Source organism: Dipodomys merriami, unplaced genomic scaffold (assembly GCF_024711535.1).
Source record: "Dipodomys merriami isolate MVZ:Mamm:240054 unplaced genomic scaffold, mDipMer1.0.p SCAF_1, whole genome shotgun sequence".
In the NCBI taxonomy this organism is placed as follows: domain Eukaryota; kingdom Metazoa; phylum Chordata; class Mammalia; order Rodentia; family Heteromyidae; genus Dipodomys; species Dipodomys merriami.
The window spans coordinates 53,962,845-53,982,306 of record NW_027202270.1 but is presented as its reverse complement, the minus strand read 5'-3'; the positions used below and the strand labels follow the sequence as shown (position 1 = coordinate 53,982,306).

At 38.7% G+C, this 19,462-nt stretch overlaps 1 protein-coding gene and 1 long non-coding RNA gene across 9 annotated transcripts in view; one reads left to right on the top strand and one right to left on the bottom strand.

Moving 5' to 3' along the window:
• Rbms1 (RNA binding motif single stranded interacting protein 1) overlaps positions 1-19,462 on the bottom strand; it is a 229,060-nt gene that overhangs the window by 139,586 nt on the left and 70,012 nt on the right. The window lies entirely within an intron of this gene.
• LOC138826912 (uncharacterized) lies at positions 44-2,365 on the top strand. Of its 2 annotated transcripts, none has more exons than XR_011371902.1 (3): positions 44-236; positions 331-579; positions 1,907-2,365. It is a non-coding gene; the product is annotated as an uncharacterized lncRNA (long non-coding RNA). The 2 variants fall into 2 exon arrangements; XR_011371901.1 differs by lacking the exon at positions 1,907-2,365 and adding an exon at positions 700-1,056.

Below are 19,462 nucleotides of genomic sequence, written 5' to 3'. Positions count from 1 at the left end.
CCTCGCCAGCCCGCAGGCCCCCCGCTCTCCCCGCCGGCCTCGGGTCCCGGAGAGCCGCCGGCGCCCCTGCTCGGGTGCAATGGTTGGGTCTGTCTCCCCGCGTGCCGCACATTCCTTGGAGTGGCCCACCCTCTCCTCTGGGTCGCCCGGACAGGCTCCCCTGCCCGCAGTAGCTTTGCACCCCACTCCGAAGCCCCTTTTAAGAACATCGCGGCAGGAATCACCCAGGCTTTTAGGTAGTAAGCAAACTGGTCACCAGGGTTTGGGATGTTTTGGTTTTTTTTTTTTTTAACCTCTTTTCTCTGATCTTCTATCCTGTCCCCCTCCCAGGAAAACATGCAGAATTACTTCCAAGAGCAAGTCTGCCTGCTATCACTCCTCTGCCAATCTTCCTTATCTCTTCCCCCCACCCCCTTCACAAGCTCAATTCTGGCAGAGTAAGCAGATCTCCACTCCCCCGCCCCTCACCCAAATACACTGGGGAAAGTTTTCTATCTCCTTCCCGTACGAGATGACAAGCCTGCCTTCAAGAGGACAGTGTCAAAAGAGACATGGAATATCACGTCAGGCCATCAGTTGGTAAGTCTTGGCTCCTTCCTGAAAGTGAGAATATGTAATCCTTCCTCACGTTAATTATTAGATGCAGATGAGGCAAGGAGAGGGACAAAGGGAAGAGGTAATTTCCTTTGTTTCCTGAAGTGTTCTGAGGTGGCTTCTGTGGCCATCACCTTCCCCTGGATGTTTCAAGCGGGAACTCCTGTCTTGCCTTGTGGAAGGCCTCTACAGCAGCTGATCAGGAGGAGGAGCCGCCATCTCCGGAGAGGTCACTGGGACGGGCCGGTCCCATGGCCAGTATTAGAGCCTATTAACACCACAGCAAATATTACAGAGCTCTTTTTTGCCTTCTGGACACTAACACCTTTCTGGAAAGGTCCATCTGCTATGATAATGGAAAATCCTAACTTGTCTGAGAAATGAAAGACATTCAATTTCTGGCTGTCACAAGGAAAACAGGGTCTTCTATGGACATCACATGCAGTAAAAAACAAAACTATCCATCCTGGTGGTCTGGTCTGTGACTCCATGTGTTACTTGCGTATTTCTCAACGTTCCCAACTTTCTTACAGCAAGAAGTGACAGGAATTAGCAAGTCTCACCTATTAAAACCGCTAAGTACAAAATACACATATGTCTAGCAAAGGAACATAATATGAGCACAGTCATACACAAAGCACCACCAGCAAGTAAGAACTTGCTAGATAAAATTCACAGTAAAATCTGTCCCTTAAAGAGATAAACCCAGAGTGCAACTAGTCTTCAGGTCCAAGCTAGTACCTACGCCAGGGCTGTTTCCTGCTACTGCAGCATTTGCAATCCTTTGGGTTGTTTGCTTGCCATCTCCTCTCACCAGGGCCCTTTTTACAGTTATCAAGATCAGGTAGACAATGGAAGTCTTTTGTTAGAAATGTTCACATTAAAGGTGACTTCTCCTGATGCTCAAGACCTCTATAGTTCAGACCAGTGTCCATGGAAACAGTCCCTACAACCTCAGTCATCATGATGGGTCTCTAAGAAGCCACATTCTGGACCACAGAACAGCAGGGATCCTCCTTTTCTTTTTTTCCATGATAACTTGATGTTATGCCATTTTTAAAGGCTAATATTTGGCCGGATATCTTGTAATATCCTTAAGGATATAGCTAATTGTTAGGTGTTGCTAAAGGTAAAATTAGAATATGAAAATAATTCTAATCACTAAGAATACTAAAAGGACCACATATATATGACTAAAAAGGATATCTAAAAACTAGCAAGATGTATATTGTATAATAGAGAATAGCATACAAAAGACTTGAAATGTATTAAAGCTGGGCAACGGTGGCTCATGTTTGTAATCTTTACTCAGGAAGCTGAGATCTGAGGATGGCAGTTCGAAGCAAGCACAAGCAAGAAAGTCCATGAGAACTTATCTCCAGTTAATCACAGAAAAAGCCAGAAGTGGCACCGTGACTCAAGTGTGGTACTGTGGCTCAAGTGGTAGAGTACAAGCACTAAGCCAAAGGTGCTCAGGCACAGCTCCCAGGCTTAGTTTAAGTTCCAGCACCCAAAAACTAAAGCAAAAACAAAAAAGTATGATAAAAAAGTCCATCAGTTCAAAAGTTCCAAACTTCAGTAGGGCCTCTAGGCCTCAAGCTCTCACTTGACCTTTTCATTCAAGGCTGGTGCTCTATTGTTTGAGCTCCACCTCCACTACCAGCTTTTTGCTGGTTCATTGGTGATAAGACTTCTGTCTGGGCCAGCTTTGAATCACAACCCTCAGTTCAGACACCTACTAGCAAGAATTGCAGGCCTAAGCCTTGCAGGTCCATACTCAATAAAATAAAGCATTTCTACAAAGTAAAATAAGACTGATTATTCACACTCCAAAAGTATAAGATGAAATGTAGTCATTCAAACCCATAGATTCCAATAAAGAAATCTAATACAAACATGAAAGCATGTGTTTAACACATATCATCATTTAGACATATTCACAAGTGCTTAGTTGCAAGAGCAATTAGAGGGAAGACTCTAATGAGGTTTATTTAGAAAAGTTTACTGACCATTAAATCAACTACGTTTTAACATAGAGAAGATAAAACAGTGCAGAGAAACTGCACGGACATCATCTTAAGAAGCATTTTGGAGTCTATATTGGAGATGTACATCCTGTTTGAAGGGAAACTGAGACTGCTGCCCTGGCTGTCATACAACACCCTCTCGCAGACACTTAGCCTAAAGGTAAAACTGTGAGAATTTGACCCACAGACAGCCATCACAGACTGCACAGTGACCTATGACCTGGCCAGGACAAAAAAAAAAAGAACATGAGCAAGGCCAATCTGATTCTCATCCTCGGGAATCTGATTCAGAAAATTCTAAGAGCTGAACCAGCTAGTAAAGAGGCAGAAATTGCAAGAGTGCCAGGGGGTAGAGTAGAGGCCACAACAAGCCAAAACTATCAGCAAGCCAAGGTTAGGAGGAAGCAGAAACTATGAGTAAACAGGAAGCTGACGGGCAGCCAGCAGAGGAGTAGAGCCCACGCCAGGAGCTGGTGAGCTCTTGGCCATGGCATGACTGAGGGAGCTGCGGTCCCCAGAGCTGCTTTGGCTCTGCAGACTTGCAATCACCCTTACACAACCTTGTATATACCTAAACCACATCCCTGTTCCCACAGCTTAAATGAATCTCAACTCTGATCCAAGGAACAAAACTGAGGCAGAGCTGAACAAATCTGGCTTACACACTTCAGCCTTCCATGAACTAGCTACATGGTTTGGAGTAAATTAGTTGATTTCTCTGGCTCCTAGACTGTCTTCATCAGATTGTCTTTCAGTAAAATACACCCCCTACCCCCCAAAAACGTGCAAACTCAATAAATGGCAATGGTATTATTGTTTTTTTTTCAGGGTTTCCAGTAGTGGTTTGTAGATGTGAGTATTTGGTGTTTAATAAGTCAAAGAACAGGAGCAAGGGTATGGTGGGAATGGATGAAGAACAAAAAGATCAGATTTAGGTAATTGGGGTTCCCTTCAATAACTGCTTGTTGAGGGGCTGGGAAGGTAGCTCAGTGGTAGAGTGCTTGCCTTGCATGCCTGAGGCCATGGCTTCGATTCCTCAGCACCACATAAGCAAAAAGAGAAAAGCCGGAAGTGGCGCTGTGGCTCAAGTGGTAGAGCGCTAGCCTTGAGCTGAAGAGCTGAGGGACAGCTCCCAGGCCCAGAGTTCAGGCCCCACGACCAGACCCCCCCCCCAAAAAAACCCCAAAAAACCAAACCAAAACAAAAACTGCTTGTTGAATGACTGAATGAGTATGCCTTTGAGGGCTGTGTATCCTTACAGCAGGTGAAACTTTAAAAGGTGGAGAAAATGTCTAGCCAAAGATCTGCCTCAAGAAACTAGAGGCACTGAAAGTCTTCCTTCATTTATTATTGTACAGATTCTTTGAAGTGTCTATGTACCAAAGCAGTATGTGTGAGCAGTATCAGAGATCATTCTGTAGGCAGGCTCATTCAATCAAGGACTATCAGGCTAGAACAACCAGTCCATGCAGAAGCCTGGGAGGTGATGCCTCCTATCACTTTAAAAGAGTTTGTACAACTAGAATCTGAGAGTCTGAAATGAGAAGACATTGGTCCCATAGAAACAATTCTAAAATGAGACTTGGGTTTTTTCAAGCTTTCACATCTCATTTCACTTTCACAACTCCATGAAATAGAAGGGTTATCAGGTTCAATGTGCAGATCAAAGGGAGAAAGTTAAGCAAGACAGACTAAGCTACCTATACAGCAATACTAGGGTTAAAATTCAGACCTCGCTGGGGTTCAAAGAATTAGTTCTGCACTCCCTAGAGTTTTCCAACACTGTATCTAAGAGAGCCTTATATATAATGCTTCCATTCCTACATGAGCACTTGTAATCCATAGAGTTCCCAAGCTTCTGTGCACCAACAAGGCATGGTTTTATGTGGTAAGTGCCAGGCGAGTGGTCTAGACGATATTGTGCTCTAGGAGTTTGACACGAGAGAGAGAGATCAATAAGGATATAACATGGGTATAGTATGCTCAGCTGTATAAATGTTTTGAGAGTCACTCAGAAAGAAGCACTGAACAGATAACCAGAAGAAAAAAACAACAACCACAAAACCAGAAGTACACATAGAAGGCTAGCAAGAGAAAGTGAGGATTTGGGGTCATCAAAGCTAAAATCATTGCTATTTGTCAAAAAGGAGCAGCTAAGGAACAGTGAAAAGCCCAGGAGATTGCCACTCTAAAACACCCTAATGCACATATTACTGAATACACCTTAAAAGAAAAGAGTGATTAGGTGAAAATACTTAAATAAATAAAGTATGGTGGTTAAGCTAACTTTTGAAAAAGATGACCAATGTCATAAGAATGGAATGTCTCTATCAATGGAATGTCTCTATCTCTGTAGCAATATCCAGTTGCCATCACTGCTAAATCATTTCCAAATCAGTTTATGTGGGTCAAAAGGGAAAAATCACTCAGTGTGGCAAATTGCAGTATTTAATGCATAAGATATAGCCACACAACAATGGTTAGTGTAAATAATCAGCAAACACAGACACAGACACACACACAGACACACACACACACACACACACACACACACACACACACACATACATACACACAGACAAATTCACAACTGAGAGCCTCTGGATCCCAGAAAAACCTTTGTATACTAGCAAAACATAAGAAGAAAAAAGATACAGGGTCAGCAAATTCTTTAAATTTCCTTTCTTTCCTTGTACAAAATAGAGTTGATAAAGTACTCTTTCTAAAGTAACAACAATATTTTTTGTTATTTACTATTTTGCTTTTTAAAAAAAATCTACAATTCTTATTCCAGACTTAAAGGCTCCCCAGACACATACACAATCACATACATACATACATATATATAAACAAAACCACTATAATAAAATGAAACTATAGCCATAAATTGTGAATGTATATAGAACAATACAAACATAGGCAATTCTCATGAGTCTTGCCAGAAGCCACATTCTGATGGTTCCTAAATCTACCCTAGTGAGCAAAACAGGAGAAATGAGTTTATCCCTACTACTACTTTTCTGCATGGACTATTAAATAATACTGGCTGGTTGTCATTTACTTAATAAATGCTATACTCTAGACATATTCCAAAAATCTCTCTCTCTCTCCTCTCTCTCTCTCTCTCTCTCTCTCTCTCTCTCTCTCTCTCTCTCTCTCTCTCTCTCACACACACACACACACACACACACACACACACACACATACACACATGAGAAGAATGCCTATTCCTTTCTCTGGGACTCAGAGATTTAATGCAATCTAATAGTGTCAGGGTTTGCACTTAGATCCCCTGTGTCCAATAACAGTAACGATAGTTCTTATGACTATTAGCCATGGGTGAGGTCCACACTCCCTGTCAGTATGCTATAGTCCGGGCACTCACAGTGAGCTGAAATGAAATTCACAGTTAGTCACAAAGTCACAAGTTTACAAGTTCCAAATTTACAGTCACTGTGTAGTTGAGCTGTGATATTCAATAGGTTAAATATATTTATATTATTTTCTTTTTTAATAAGTTTTGTACAGAGGAGTTACAATTACATGAGCAAGGTAATAAGTACATTTCTTATCAAGCATTGTTGCCTCCTCCTTTGTCGTCCCCCCCCCCCCCGCCAAAGTTGTAAAGTTCGTTTTTCGACATAGCATATTGTACATGTCATTGTTGCAAGAGGTCCACCTGTATCCCTATTTAAATAATTTGTTTTTTTCCCTTCCCCTCCCAAATTATACCAACATCAAATACGATGAAAACAGGGGTTATACCGTGGGGGAGGGACATACAAAGCAACAAAACATCATATATATAAATATGTTAGAAACAATCGCAAGAAAGAAAAAAACCATGCACTGAGTTTACTGAATGTAACCATTTCTTAAGTCAAGGAGCATCTGTACATTAAATGTCTGTTCAGTTGAGTAAGAAGGCATACCTTCACTGTTAGATAAATGGCGACATATATTCTGCTCCAATCTAGTACCTAGATCTCACTTAACTGTGGTGTAACTGTTCTCTTTTATCCAATTTTGGAGGATTATTGGAATAGAGTTGGAAGAGAAACAGGGGATGGTATTTAGAAGCCAGAATGGAATTCAGGTGAAAGGTATTTCTAGGATCCTGAACTGGAGCTGACAACCTACTTTCCCTTAAAAAAATAATGGGAGACCATATTTGAAATTAATTTCATTATGGAATTCACAGACATTTATAGGCCAACTAAAACCCTAATCTCTATTTAGGGCATTTCTCTCTAAAGGAGCCATTCTTGAAATTCAAAACAAGTTACACAAAACATCTTTGAATCTAATTAATTATTGTAGCATTCTTTCAGAATAGTTAATAAAAATTGAAAGCTTACTCAAATTTTTGGCATAAAAATTTTCTGAGTTTTCCCTTGGTTTGTTAAATAAAAATAAGCATATGACTTCTTATTCTTTTCAAGATAAAAAAAATCATTTGTTTTTGTTTAGTTTATAGAACAATAAATTCATACCTGTACATCAAATTCTATAGAGCAGTTAAGTCAAACTGTTTAGGAAATCAGAACACAAAGAAGCTCATTTTTCATATCTTATGAGCTAGTTTTGCTGCAAGGCCTCTCTCATTGTGGAAAGACTGTACAGGAGACATCATTCTTGTGTCTGTAGGCAGGCCCTTAATATCATAGGGGCTATTGTCATACTACTCCAAGATAAGTAAAGGAAGTTTCCATGATTGTAGTAAACCTCTTAAATTGTGAGAGAACGCTTATGAATAAAACTTTGAAGACAGTTTACCCAGAGAGCTGGAATCATACACAAGGAGTAAGAGTTGAGGTATGCTGGGAAAATTACTAATGATATTCATCTCTTGCAGAAAGCACTTTAGAAATCAACAGAATTTGTGAAAAAATGAGTGCCAAACTTTAAATTATGGATAAGAAAGTTAAACTGAATCTAAAATGACCATCTCATTTCCATGAGTAAAAACTACCTGCACAAAAGACAACTTTGATAGTACACAGTAAACAGTGTGTGGAACAAACAAAACCATCATGTGAGTGAAGAATGGTGAAAGGTTATTATCAGACATTGCTAAATGTGGAGGGATGAGGGAAGGGGAGTATCTATTGCACAAGTTCAGATTTAAAGCACTTCAGACACAGAAGAAAACAAAATCCCTAAAATTTCTTTAGTGTTTGGTTGTTAATTGTCCATTTCATCTGGAGTAAGATGCTAGAAGCATAACATCCTTTTCTGTAAATAAGAATGCTGAAACACTTTTTGCATTGTTATGATCAAACAAGCACATAAACAATTACAAAAATAGGTTTCTATTTAGTGGAGTATGTATGAGAGCAGTCTTTCCAACATTTGGATGAAATAGGATGTCTGGGGGCTTATGAAAATTCCTCACCCTCTGCATTTTAAGAATGAAGAGCTCTGAGTAATCTTACACACTGAATACATGGGGTGAACTGATGACAGACCTGTGGCAAACTAATACTCCCCAAAGGAAGAGAAGGCAAATGAGGAAATTCTGGTGTTGTCATGACAATATGACTGATCATGACGTCAGTAGCCTGAATGCCAAATTGTAAGGAAGACTTCCAGAACGCTGACACCACACTAAACAGATTCTCCCAGGCCCACCCTCCCTGCCTTCCCCTCCCAATCTGTTTGATCTAATAGCAAATGCAATCATGTTTTGACCACAGGATTATGTAGAAAGTCTCTTTGATTCTTCTAAGGTAGAAGAAGTAGAGGAAGAAGTAACTTCTGAACATATTTAGTTTTCAGACCAGTATGTGTGTCTGTGTATGTGTCTGTGTGTGTGTGTGTATTCACTACAGACATAAAATATGTCTAGCATGTGTCCATTTAAAGAATGCATTATTAAGGAAGAAGGGCAGGTCTTTCCTAGCCCTACATTTTTATGAACAGGTAGATTGTTGCATCAGTTACATTAGGCAACTTGCCACAGGTCATGAAGCCCAGAAACAGAATTTCAAGGCTAAGAAAGAATTACTACAAACTAATCCCTGTGCTTGAGTAGTAATTGAGTAAATACGACTGTCTCTCATTGGGCATCCTGACCAATAATAAAATCATCCTATCTATTCATATTAGCCATACCTGTAAAAAAAAGTTCTTGTTAAACAGCTTTGAAGCTATGAGAGTCATGCCCTGGGACTAGAATTCCTGTCTGCTGTCGGTTGTAAATTACTGTTTTTCTGTCTTCTACACTGCCATAGAAAGTGAGGGATCAACCATCTACTTTTGGAATATTGACAGTGTTGTAAGTTTACTCAATGGATTGTGAATGTCTAATCATTTACTTAACATCCACTCTGTGTATAGTACATTTTGTTGGGTGTGTGAATAGTAGAAAACTAGTTAGATTTCTTACATGCATAAATAGCAAATAATGAATTCAAAATCCTGTCTGCCTGGGTTAGAAATGTTAAAATGTATTGATTATATCTTAAAGAGTATGTTTTATATATCTATTAAATGTAAACTTTCATTCCAATCTGTCAGTTGCTTAGGATTATAAAGGAGATTATAATAAATGCTATGCTTTGTACTTGTATGTGGCTTTTTAAGGAAATGACATTGCAGGTCACTTGACCTCTTCTTGCTGTATTTTTGGGGTACAAGAGATGTGTTTATTCATCTCTCTGCATCAGAGGCTTACAAATATTTGCATATTAATTGTATTGGTTACCATCAGCTTGGATATTAATTGTATGGCATGCAACTAGGATGACACAGATTATAAATTGCCTAAAGTTATGGCATCATTGAAAAAGGCAGACCACAATAATTTTAAGACACTGTAAATTCTGAGATGCTTCTCAGTTTCAAAGACATTGAAATGGGAACTTGGTGAGTCTTGTCCTAATCTCTAAAGTATGGCATATGGGTGTGTCCACACACCTCATCTTGTGCAAATGTACACACATCCTTTTCACTGCTAACTTAGTTTCTGGAAATACATTTTGTCAAACAGTCATTTAGCACCATCCTAAGAAAAGTGGTAATCAGTAGACGGCTGCCACACTCAGCTCTTCCAGGAAACTCTGACGGTAGTAAGCACATTCTCTAAGAGTCAGAATGAGAACTTGCCCCTCAGCAGACAGGGGCATCTGCCCCAAAATTCAAGCTGGACTGTTTGTTTCTCTTCTCAGCCATCTTCCCATCCACTCTCAAGTCAGACTGGTGCCAAGAGTTTCACTGGCATGTTTATAAAAAGAAAGCTGAATGGGAGTTGATCCCAGGTTCGTATATATTTATCTGACCATTCCACTCCACATTTCTTGCTACTGGTACTTTTGAACTTATCACTTGCAAATGTAACCTGAGTTAGTCCGTCTGTCAACTCAGTCATCAGTACCATTCTGGCTATAACATCAATTCTGACAAGTCTTACAGCATCCCACCTTGACTATCAGTTCTCACCTAGAGTATCAGCCTCAGTCTTCCTTGGGCTCCAGACTGGAAAAGCAATTTTTGCATAGATCACCTGAGTCAGATATAAAGACTTATATCTGAAATGTTTATCATAGCCCTTAAAATTAATAGGAAATTGCAAAGTGAACAAAAGCAATTACTTCACAGGTGCAATGACCTAGTTATAAACAAAGATGTGACTGATTCACACACAGAACAACAACTATTAGTATCTGATCATTCAAGTCTGTTCAGGCATGACATATCTCTTGCAGCTCCTCCTCTTCCTCATGCATTATGCAGAGCTCCTTGTCATTCCACTGATGTGATAATGAAAATGACATGAAAATGAAACAAATTGGTCAATTCTCCAACTGCAGGTTGATTAAACTGAAGCTAATGAATTACCTCTGAATTTCATTTGTCTGTAAATGTTTTTCTTGTTATAAAAGAAAATTATCATCCATCTTACCTTCAAAATCACTTAATAGAATTATTAACATACCAAACCAATGATATATCCCAATTCTCTAACTCAGGGTTAGGTACACATTAGGTATGCAAATATGAGTTCATAAATACATGAATAAACATTTTCAAAATGTATGCAAGTTCAGGCTGGGGATACAGTAGAGTGCTTACATATTATGTGCAAGGTTCTGGGTTTCAATCTCCAACACTATAAAAACAAAACAGAAAATATGCAAGTACTATTCAAATATATGCTATTATTCAATGTAAGCTTACAATTTATGAGATACTCATTAATTCACTATGTTTAAATTTTTAATTAGCTAAACTTTCTCAGTATGAAGCAATGCCATTTCAGTTTCTATAATTTGTAATGCTTTGAGTTGTTTGAAAATACATTCTATTTTTTATTGCAAAGCTTGCAAAGTATTTAAAGAAAATTAGAATTCACACAAATTATTTATTATAATCATTAAAATGTTAAGCTACAAAATATAAGCTACTCTTTTCCCTGTTTGTCTATGTTGGGCTGGGAAGGTGGCTCAGTGGTAGAGCACTTGCCTTGCATGCATGAGGCCCTGGATTCGATTCCTCAGCACCACATGAGCCGAAAAAATAAAAAAGCCGGAAGTGGCGCTGTGGCTCAAGTGGTAGAGTGCTAGCCTTGAGCTGAAGAGCTGAGGGACAGCGCTCAGAGTTCAGGGCCCATGACTGGACCCCCAAAAAAACCCTGTTTGTCTATGTCCCTATTTAATTTTTAAAAAAACACCAAAACCAAAAACTAAAACAAAACCAAGAACTCTTAATTTATGACTGTGGAATTAAAGATTTTTTTAAGAGTTCAAACTCTGGTAATTGAAAAAATATATTTTGTTTTGAAAAAATATATTTTGTTTTGCTTTATCAGATAGCATTCAAAAATTCTATTAATAGCTGGGTTGGTGGCTTACACCTATAATGTTAGTTTACATGGGAGGTGGAGATTAGAAGGACTGCAATTCAAGGCCAAACCATGCAAAATGTTCTTAACTAACACAAGTGGCAGTATATACCTTTGAATCCCAGCTATGTAGGAAATATGAATAGGGGGATTAAGATTGAGGTTAGCCCAGGCATAAATGAAAGACCTTCTTTGAAAAAAATAAACTAAAAGGGCTTGGGGATATGGCTCAAGTGGAACAGTATGCCTAGCATGCTATCTCTGAGTTCAAACACCAGTATGGAAGAAAAATCTCTTAAGAATGGGATAGTGTTGATCGCTACTGAAAATATCTTTCTACTCTAGTGTATGCTGGAAAACTCTCACAAATTAAAGTATCTTTGCTTAATGTCAGCCTTGTGAGGTTGACTCTCAGGAAATTCTGGACAAAGGAGGTAAATTGATTCTGCGACACCTTGTGACCATTGAGCTAGTTAGGAGTATTCTTTTAAATAACTACTTCATTAGCTCATTTAACACTTTTCTTATGTGAATTTCTCCCAAGAAATAAATAAAAGAAAAACAAACAAGCCATTTGAAAAGTGGAGCTATACATTACTGTCCATCAGAGCACAAAGCTGGCAGCAAATCCATCAAGAAAGGTTACAAATCGAAATCATTAAACACAGGAGTCAGCTAATCTCCACACTTGAGAATGAAATAAGAAATGCCATTTCCAAAATAGTGCATCTCAGGGTTCTTATCCTCTATCCTTCTCCCATCCCTTTTTATCCACCAGATTCCTCAAGGTAAAACTGCTAGACTCTCTGTTTTTCCTTCTGACTAGTCCTTATTTATCCAAATGTTGCCTATATTGCTTCCAAAATAACTCTTTAGGTCCTCTTTGACCATACCATTCACCTTCCCCAAACCCGCAGGTCAAATATACATGTCTGACACTTGCAAAACATTGGGCTTTCCATCTCCTTCTCCCCTTTACCACCACTCCAGCTACTATTTGTGTTTTGGCTGCTTTGAACTTACTCTTTTCTGGCTCTTTGAAACAGATCTTTGCCAGGAAACAGAATGCTTTTCCATCAGCCAAACCACATTCATCCCTCCGTCTGTTTACTCTGTTGAAATCACAGCTCATGGTTGGCCCCTCTGTGTTTTTCCTGCTCTCATCTATTTTTCAAGACCTCTTGCTATATTTTCTAAGGACAATCTTAATGCCTAAACTAGGCCAACTTACTGTACAACTTACTACGTCCTAGCAATTCCTCTACTGAGGAAACTAGGGCAAGATCTAGCAGGCACCCTGCACTGTATGCTCTGTACAGAGGCATCTGGAGAGCAAAGCATGTGCTCACTCACCTGACAGTGACATAAACTGGTAGTTCTTAGCTTCCTTTCCAACCCAGCATTCCTGAGGTCTCCATACATTCCCATCAGTTTCAGTAGCTTACCTTGACATGACTCAGAATCAGGAGTGATAAGGGTACATGTTCCCTCCTCACCTGAGAGTCATTGTTGCAAAGAATGAACCATAAAGTGTTTACAGGAACCCAGAAGAGCATTTAATCTCAGTGTTCTGTCTGGGCTGTCTGTCTGTCTGTATCTTGCTTGTTTCCTTGCTTGCTTGCTTTAGAATTTTTTTTTAAGTGCTTTGTTCTAAGGTACATGAAAATTATCCCCTTTTGACTAAAGAGGATTTGGAAATGACTACATGTTTTCTTGGGTAAGCATTTACTTAATAAACCCAAGATGGTATCAAAATGCATTTTAGAGTAACTGAATCAACAAGATTTTCTTTCCCCTGATGACCCAACTTCCCTTGAAATTCCAGTGATTCTTTCTTTGTCTCCTCCACACCAAGAGGCACCTACTTTTTCCTTTTTTCTTTTCAATGTAAGACCAGAACGGTTCTTTCCATGTTCTCCACTCCATTGTAGCACTTGGACTGCCACCACCATTTGTCCTGGGGAGTACTTAGCAAAGTACAGACCTACAAAGAACTACTGTGTTCAAAAGACAACTGTACAACCTTCATCAAAATCTATAACAAATCTATAAATCTATAAAACTGTAACAAAGAAGAAGAAAATGTTTCTTTAACAGTCTTTATAAGAAGCATAACAATTATGAAAAAAACCTTACTTTTGTTCAATCATGAGTACTCATTAGCATCATTTGTCAGCAGCAAATGCTATTGTTCACCTTGTTAGGTGAACTTAGCCCATAGCTAGGATTTTCTCTGATGAGATCACTTCATCTAAAAGCCCAGTCTTGCATCTACCACATTCCTTCAGGGACTTGTATTGTTATATGTGGTCAAATCCCGATTTCTCATTTTTCCATCTGTTCTACATTCAAAATGACAGCATTCCAGAGGGGTTTGACTACTTAGTATATACTGGACATTGTTACAAGTATTCTACAGGCATAGGCTCATTAGTTCTCACCCCCACTGTGCTTCTCCCCATACTGATTTCCTCTTTCAGATGGAGAAACAGCCTTCCAGTCTCTTTATTCCCCCATGCTCCTGGTCTAGAGGGTCACCACATCACATCTGCACCACCAACCTGCTACCCCTTCTCCATCACACTTCTAGCTAACCTAAGTGCTAGGGTCAACTTGACTTTGTTGCTCTAGTTCTCAGTTCTTGTGCCCCTTTTGTCTGTCCTTCAAAGAGCATTTCTAGTTAGCGTTTTCTACTCATCTTCTTGCCTTTCTGACAAATTCCCATGCAAATCATAATGACACACACTGGCTTTGCTAAGCTTGCACTTAATTTTAGTTATACCTTCAGTGCTGTACAAACACTCCTTTTTCTCATTTCCAAGTGGCTTCCACCCCCACTGCAACACTGAATGAATTCCAAGCATCTTATTTTTTTCCCTCAAACTCTGAAATCCCACCTTCACTGCCAAATAACAAGGAGTTATCATCTGACACTATTTACATGAAATTCCTTCAGCTTTTTTTCTCAGTTATATCTTCTATTTTTACATATCTTCTTGGCATTCCTCTCTGTTCCACTAGTAGAGATGTTTCTAAATCTTTTCAAGATGTACGTTTCTACTTCTATCCTTGATTCTAAATGAATTTCCCTATATAATCCTCCCTTGCCCCAACTCTTACCCAACTCTTTTCAACTCAACTTCTGTACCATTTTGCTCACTTGTTTTCAGTTTTTCTTGGCTACTTAATTTTTTTTTACTAAAAAAGCATGACTACAGTAATATATCTTCCTTTCAGAAATAAGACCAGCAGGTGCAGTGGCTTTCTTCCAATAAACTTTTCTCTATCCTAAAAGTGGGGGAGAAATTATATTCTTGCATCTTAAGTCATTTTTTTCCTTCTCCCCTTCACTGCCAAAGTTCTTGGAAGATGCTCAACAGTGGAAAGGTGCACATCTGCATCTCCCATTCTACATACCTGATCCCACCATTCAATAGCACTTCTTAGTTCCAGATCAGTGTCTGCCATCACTGTCATGGGCTTCCCAACTGTCTTCTCATTGAGTTGCCTCCATTCTCTCTTGTCCTCTGTTCCAGATCTTTTCCATAGCTGTTCACCCATGAGTAGCATATCAGAGATCATCACTGAACAAAAGAATTCTACATCTAGAGCTCCAAGCATGGTTCTTCTTTTGGGATTCAGAATTATAGTGGCTCATGGATCATTCATATTTATTTGTGCTTCTGTGTCCCCTTGATCAGAATTTACTTCTTAATTCTCTTTCTCTCTCTCTCTCTCTCTCTCTCTCTCTCTCTCTCTCTCTGTTTCTCTCTCTGTGTCTCTCTCTGTCTCTCTGTCTTTCTCTCTGTCTCTCTCTCTGCCTCTCCGTCTCTCTCTCTGCCTCTCTGTCTCTGTCTCTGTCTCTCTCTGTCTCTCTCTCTCTGTCTCTCTCTCTGTCTCTGTCTCTGTCTCTCTGTCTCTGTCTCTGTCTCTCTCTCTCTCTCTCTCTCTCTCTCTCTCTCTCTCTCTCTCTCTCTCTCTCTCTCTCTCTCCCTCTCCTTCTATTGATCACTTATACTTTTCTGCCCATTTCCAAGAGACTGCATTCCACCTCAATGCCTTACAAATGGTTGAAACTCTGGACATCAGTTAATTTAAATGTACTGTCTTATCAATCAATTCATAAAACTAAGAATTTTCCTTACATCCATTGGTCCACCTACTGTCTGCTATGTTTTATTTCCACACGGAAAGCCTTTGGAGTCTCTGAGAAACACTTGTTCTACAAGAAAATCTCCTTGATGCATTTGGGAATGCTGATTGCTTCCAAAGTACAGGGGGAACGAAAGCCCCACTGACTAGCAACTTTGGGATTTTCATGCTCAAAGATGTGAAGCTGAATAGCTGAGTTTTAAACTGGATTTCAGCCTCTTGTTCAACTCAACTGTTAATTGGAAACTTTAAATAAAAAGAAAAATTACACAGTGGGTCTAACTAAGAAAGATTTTACACAATGAACTTGCGAACTTCTATTGCATGTTAGACCACTAAAAGAAGGTAAAAGAACAAAAGATTGAGAACCTTTAGACTACAAGCCAAGTGAAAGGTAAAAGATGAGAAGCAATAAGCCCAGGGAGGGGAGATAAAACACAAACAGAAAGAGGATATCTGGTATCAGGAGTTTATCATCTTCATATCTAAAATCCAAACTACACACGAAAGTACTCTTCAGGTCTTATTTAAAACCCTGATTTTTCCTCTGAGTAGAATATGGTATTAAAAAACAAAACAATGACTGCCTCACTTCCTGGCATTTTAATGTTAAATCTCCATTTGTGACAGTGGAGCTGTCTACCTAAAAGGAACTGTATGAGGAGGACTGAAAAGCAATCCCATTGCTTAATTGGCTAGCCTGGATTCCCAAGTCTAAATGTGTACACTCCTTCAATGCCTCTGTACACAAATACTTTTATTTTTCACAATTATTACAATGAATTCTCTTTTAACTCCAAGAGATGATTAAGCCTCTTAAAATTTTCAAATAGCTTTTTGCTGTCAACTACGATTCAGCAAATTTACCTCTTACTTTTTGCTTTTAGAGACTAAATAAAAGAGAATGTAAAGTTCTTACTCTCACTTTCATTCCCTGACAATGTTCGTTCCCTATTCATTCAACCAAGGTTGACAGGAAGTCTACTAGTTGGGTACTGAGCAGGGAGAGAGAGGGAGGCCCTGTGATGGAAGTCCTGGAAGTGGAGGGGTCAGGAGTACACTTTGGGAGGAGTTATTGCTTATAATGTGACTCACAGGATTTGTAACAGCACTGAGACTCAGGAGAGAATGAGAAACCACTAGATACTGAGCAGCAAAAAGCTAGGCTCTGTCTGAAATGGATTAAACAAAGAGCAGGTGATTGATAGCAATGGTAGATATTCAAGAGGAAAATTTCACTTTACTCATAAAATTTACCTTGGACTGAGAAAAATCACCCAGTTGTTGTCCACAGGGTCTGTGCCCAGTAGAGTTTCTTGTCAATCCTGAGACATAAGAAAGCAGCCTTCCCTGGTGGCTCTACTGAGATCTGATTTCATAACTGAGAGTTCTAGTCCCTTATATATTCTTAGAGCAAACCCACTTTACACGAACATCAGTGGGTCTTTATTTTTTGCAATCAAAAGTATCTTGCTAAACAAATACTAGTGAAGTTGGGTAAGAAACTGCCTTCAGTGAATTAGTATTTAGCAATAGCAAGTCACTTTAAGAAGGAAATAATACATGTAGGTAATACTACCTGCTTTATTTCAGGTTAATTATTTCCATTTCTCACTGAATATGTATTATGGAGAAAATGCTAGCTTTTTCACATGACAAGCAGGGACCACTTTTATTGTATTATCTTGATTAGGGTATAGTGAAAAATTTTAAAGGTTTCCATATACAATGTAAGGTGTTCTTAAAAATAACACTATGCCTCAAAATCTTGAAAAGAAATGAAAAGATAAATGATCTCCTTCCCCACACCCCCTAAAAAATACTATCCTTAATCAACTTTAAAATATGCCTTTTATGTTTAGATATTTCAGTGTCTCCAGAATAAATTATTGCTTTATAAACCCAAGGTAATGTAAATTGTAGCAAGTTCTTACAAGAATTGTACAAATGATGTGTTGCATAAGTGTCAGGGATTCTGGTTTGGTTTGAAATACACATATTTTAAGTCAAAGGTGGTACTGTTTGTGCTATCAGAAGCCAGCAGATTTTTGATAAAACAGTTTTAAAGACTGTTATATTTTAGGAGTGAGCATTTCCTGTTCAGATTTGTGCCACCACCCCATTCCTGGTGACTTCTAAACAACCTAGGGTCACAGTGGCCTCTCTTTAATTAGTATCTCACTGCTGGAGGGAGGAGAGCATGTCAAGAGGAATGTAAAAAGAAATTATAAACAAAGGTCTTCAAGGCAACTCAGTGGTTTGGTCAAGCAATGAAAAAAATCTAGTTTCATCTTTCTTACCAAAGCAAAAGCCGGAAATGGTTCTGATTCCTGCAAAATGAGAAGGCTTGGGTTTTTACTTAGGTTTGTTAATTCTGGCTTAATGCTTTAGTCTTTATTTCAATCTAATAACCTATGACCAAGAAGTATGCGTTCATTGTTTAGATGACAAAAAGATGACCCATAAAAAAAAAGCCAGATGACTCAGACTAAATGCATCCATTTATGGTTTGATCCCATGGAGATTTAACAATATTCACATTACACTAATGCAATATTCGCCTTCTTTAAAATGAAGAAGTATGGTATTTAGTCAAGTAGAAGTCAGTAATAACTCTCTAGAAGATATTTTGAAAGCCTGTATGAATAGTATAATGTATAATATATATATACACATATATACACACATACACATATATATTCAACTAATCTTATGAACTAATCTATTAAAATTGGGCTCATAGTACAATAAATGAATGAATGAATAAAACTAAATGAAATCCAGAATGGCACAATAAAAAATTTAATGCTAAATATGTAAATACATATCCTTTATGTACATAATTTTGTGTAGAGATACAAATTCCATCTTATATGTAGATTGGAATTATATGTATTCCACAAAAATGCATTTTAAAAGTAATCAAAAGCTCTTTAAAATTAATCTAAAGCTCTTTAAAAATAAGATAATTATTTGTATGAATAAGCAATCTTTTAGAAGAGCAAATCTTGGGTTAAAAGCAGGCACCAGCTAATGTTTCCTATTGGGTCCTGTTTACAAAAAGTGGCTTCAGCACGGTGCTGTGTCCAGTTTCATAATCACATAGTACAGTCACCTACAGGCTTACGTTCCAAGCAAGTTCTGATTTAGTTGAATTTCTTTCTCCTCAGGAAGTAACTTTTACTCAAGATTAAATGCAGCTGTTAGCACAGACCACTGTTCCAAAAACATTTCTATGAGAACTGGAAGATAGCACTTTAAAGAATGCAAATTCACTTTCATTATTTCAAATCTGTGAGACTAAAGAGGGAAGGGAATCTCTGGTCTCTTTTAGCTAAATTAGATTTGATAAATATTCAAGAGAGAACATGTAGGGCGCTTATAAGATGACTCTAAGTCTTTCTGTGTGCATTTGTGAGCTCCAGATTTAATAACCACAACTTTGTTGATAACCAATAAAGTGCCTCATTTTTGCCTCAAGAATCAAAGTTATACTTACAGTCAAGTTTTTCTGAAACTTCACTCATTAATACAACTTGTTCTTTCTGTCTCTCTGTCTCTCTCTCTCTCTGTCTCTGTCTCTCTGTCTCTGCCTCTCTGTCTCCCTGTCTCTGTCTGTCGCTGTCTGTCTGTCTTTGTCTGTCTCTCTGTCTCTGTCTCTGTCTCTCTCTCTTTCTGTCTGTCTCTGTCTCTCTGTCTCTGTCTCTGTCTCTCTGTCTCTCTCTGTCTCTCTCTCTCCATTCACCAAAATGAGAAATGTAGCCTGGCCCCATAACACAAGCATTCTCAACAGAGGAAATGCTGCCAGCTAAAAACACCGGATGCAATCGAGACCACAAGAGACATC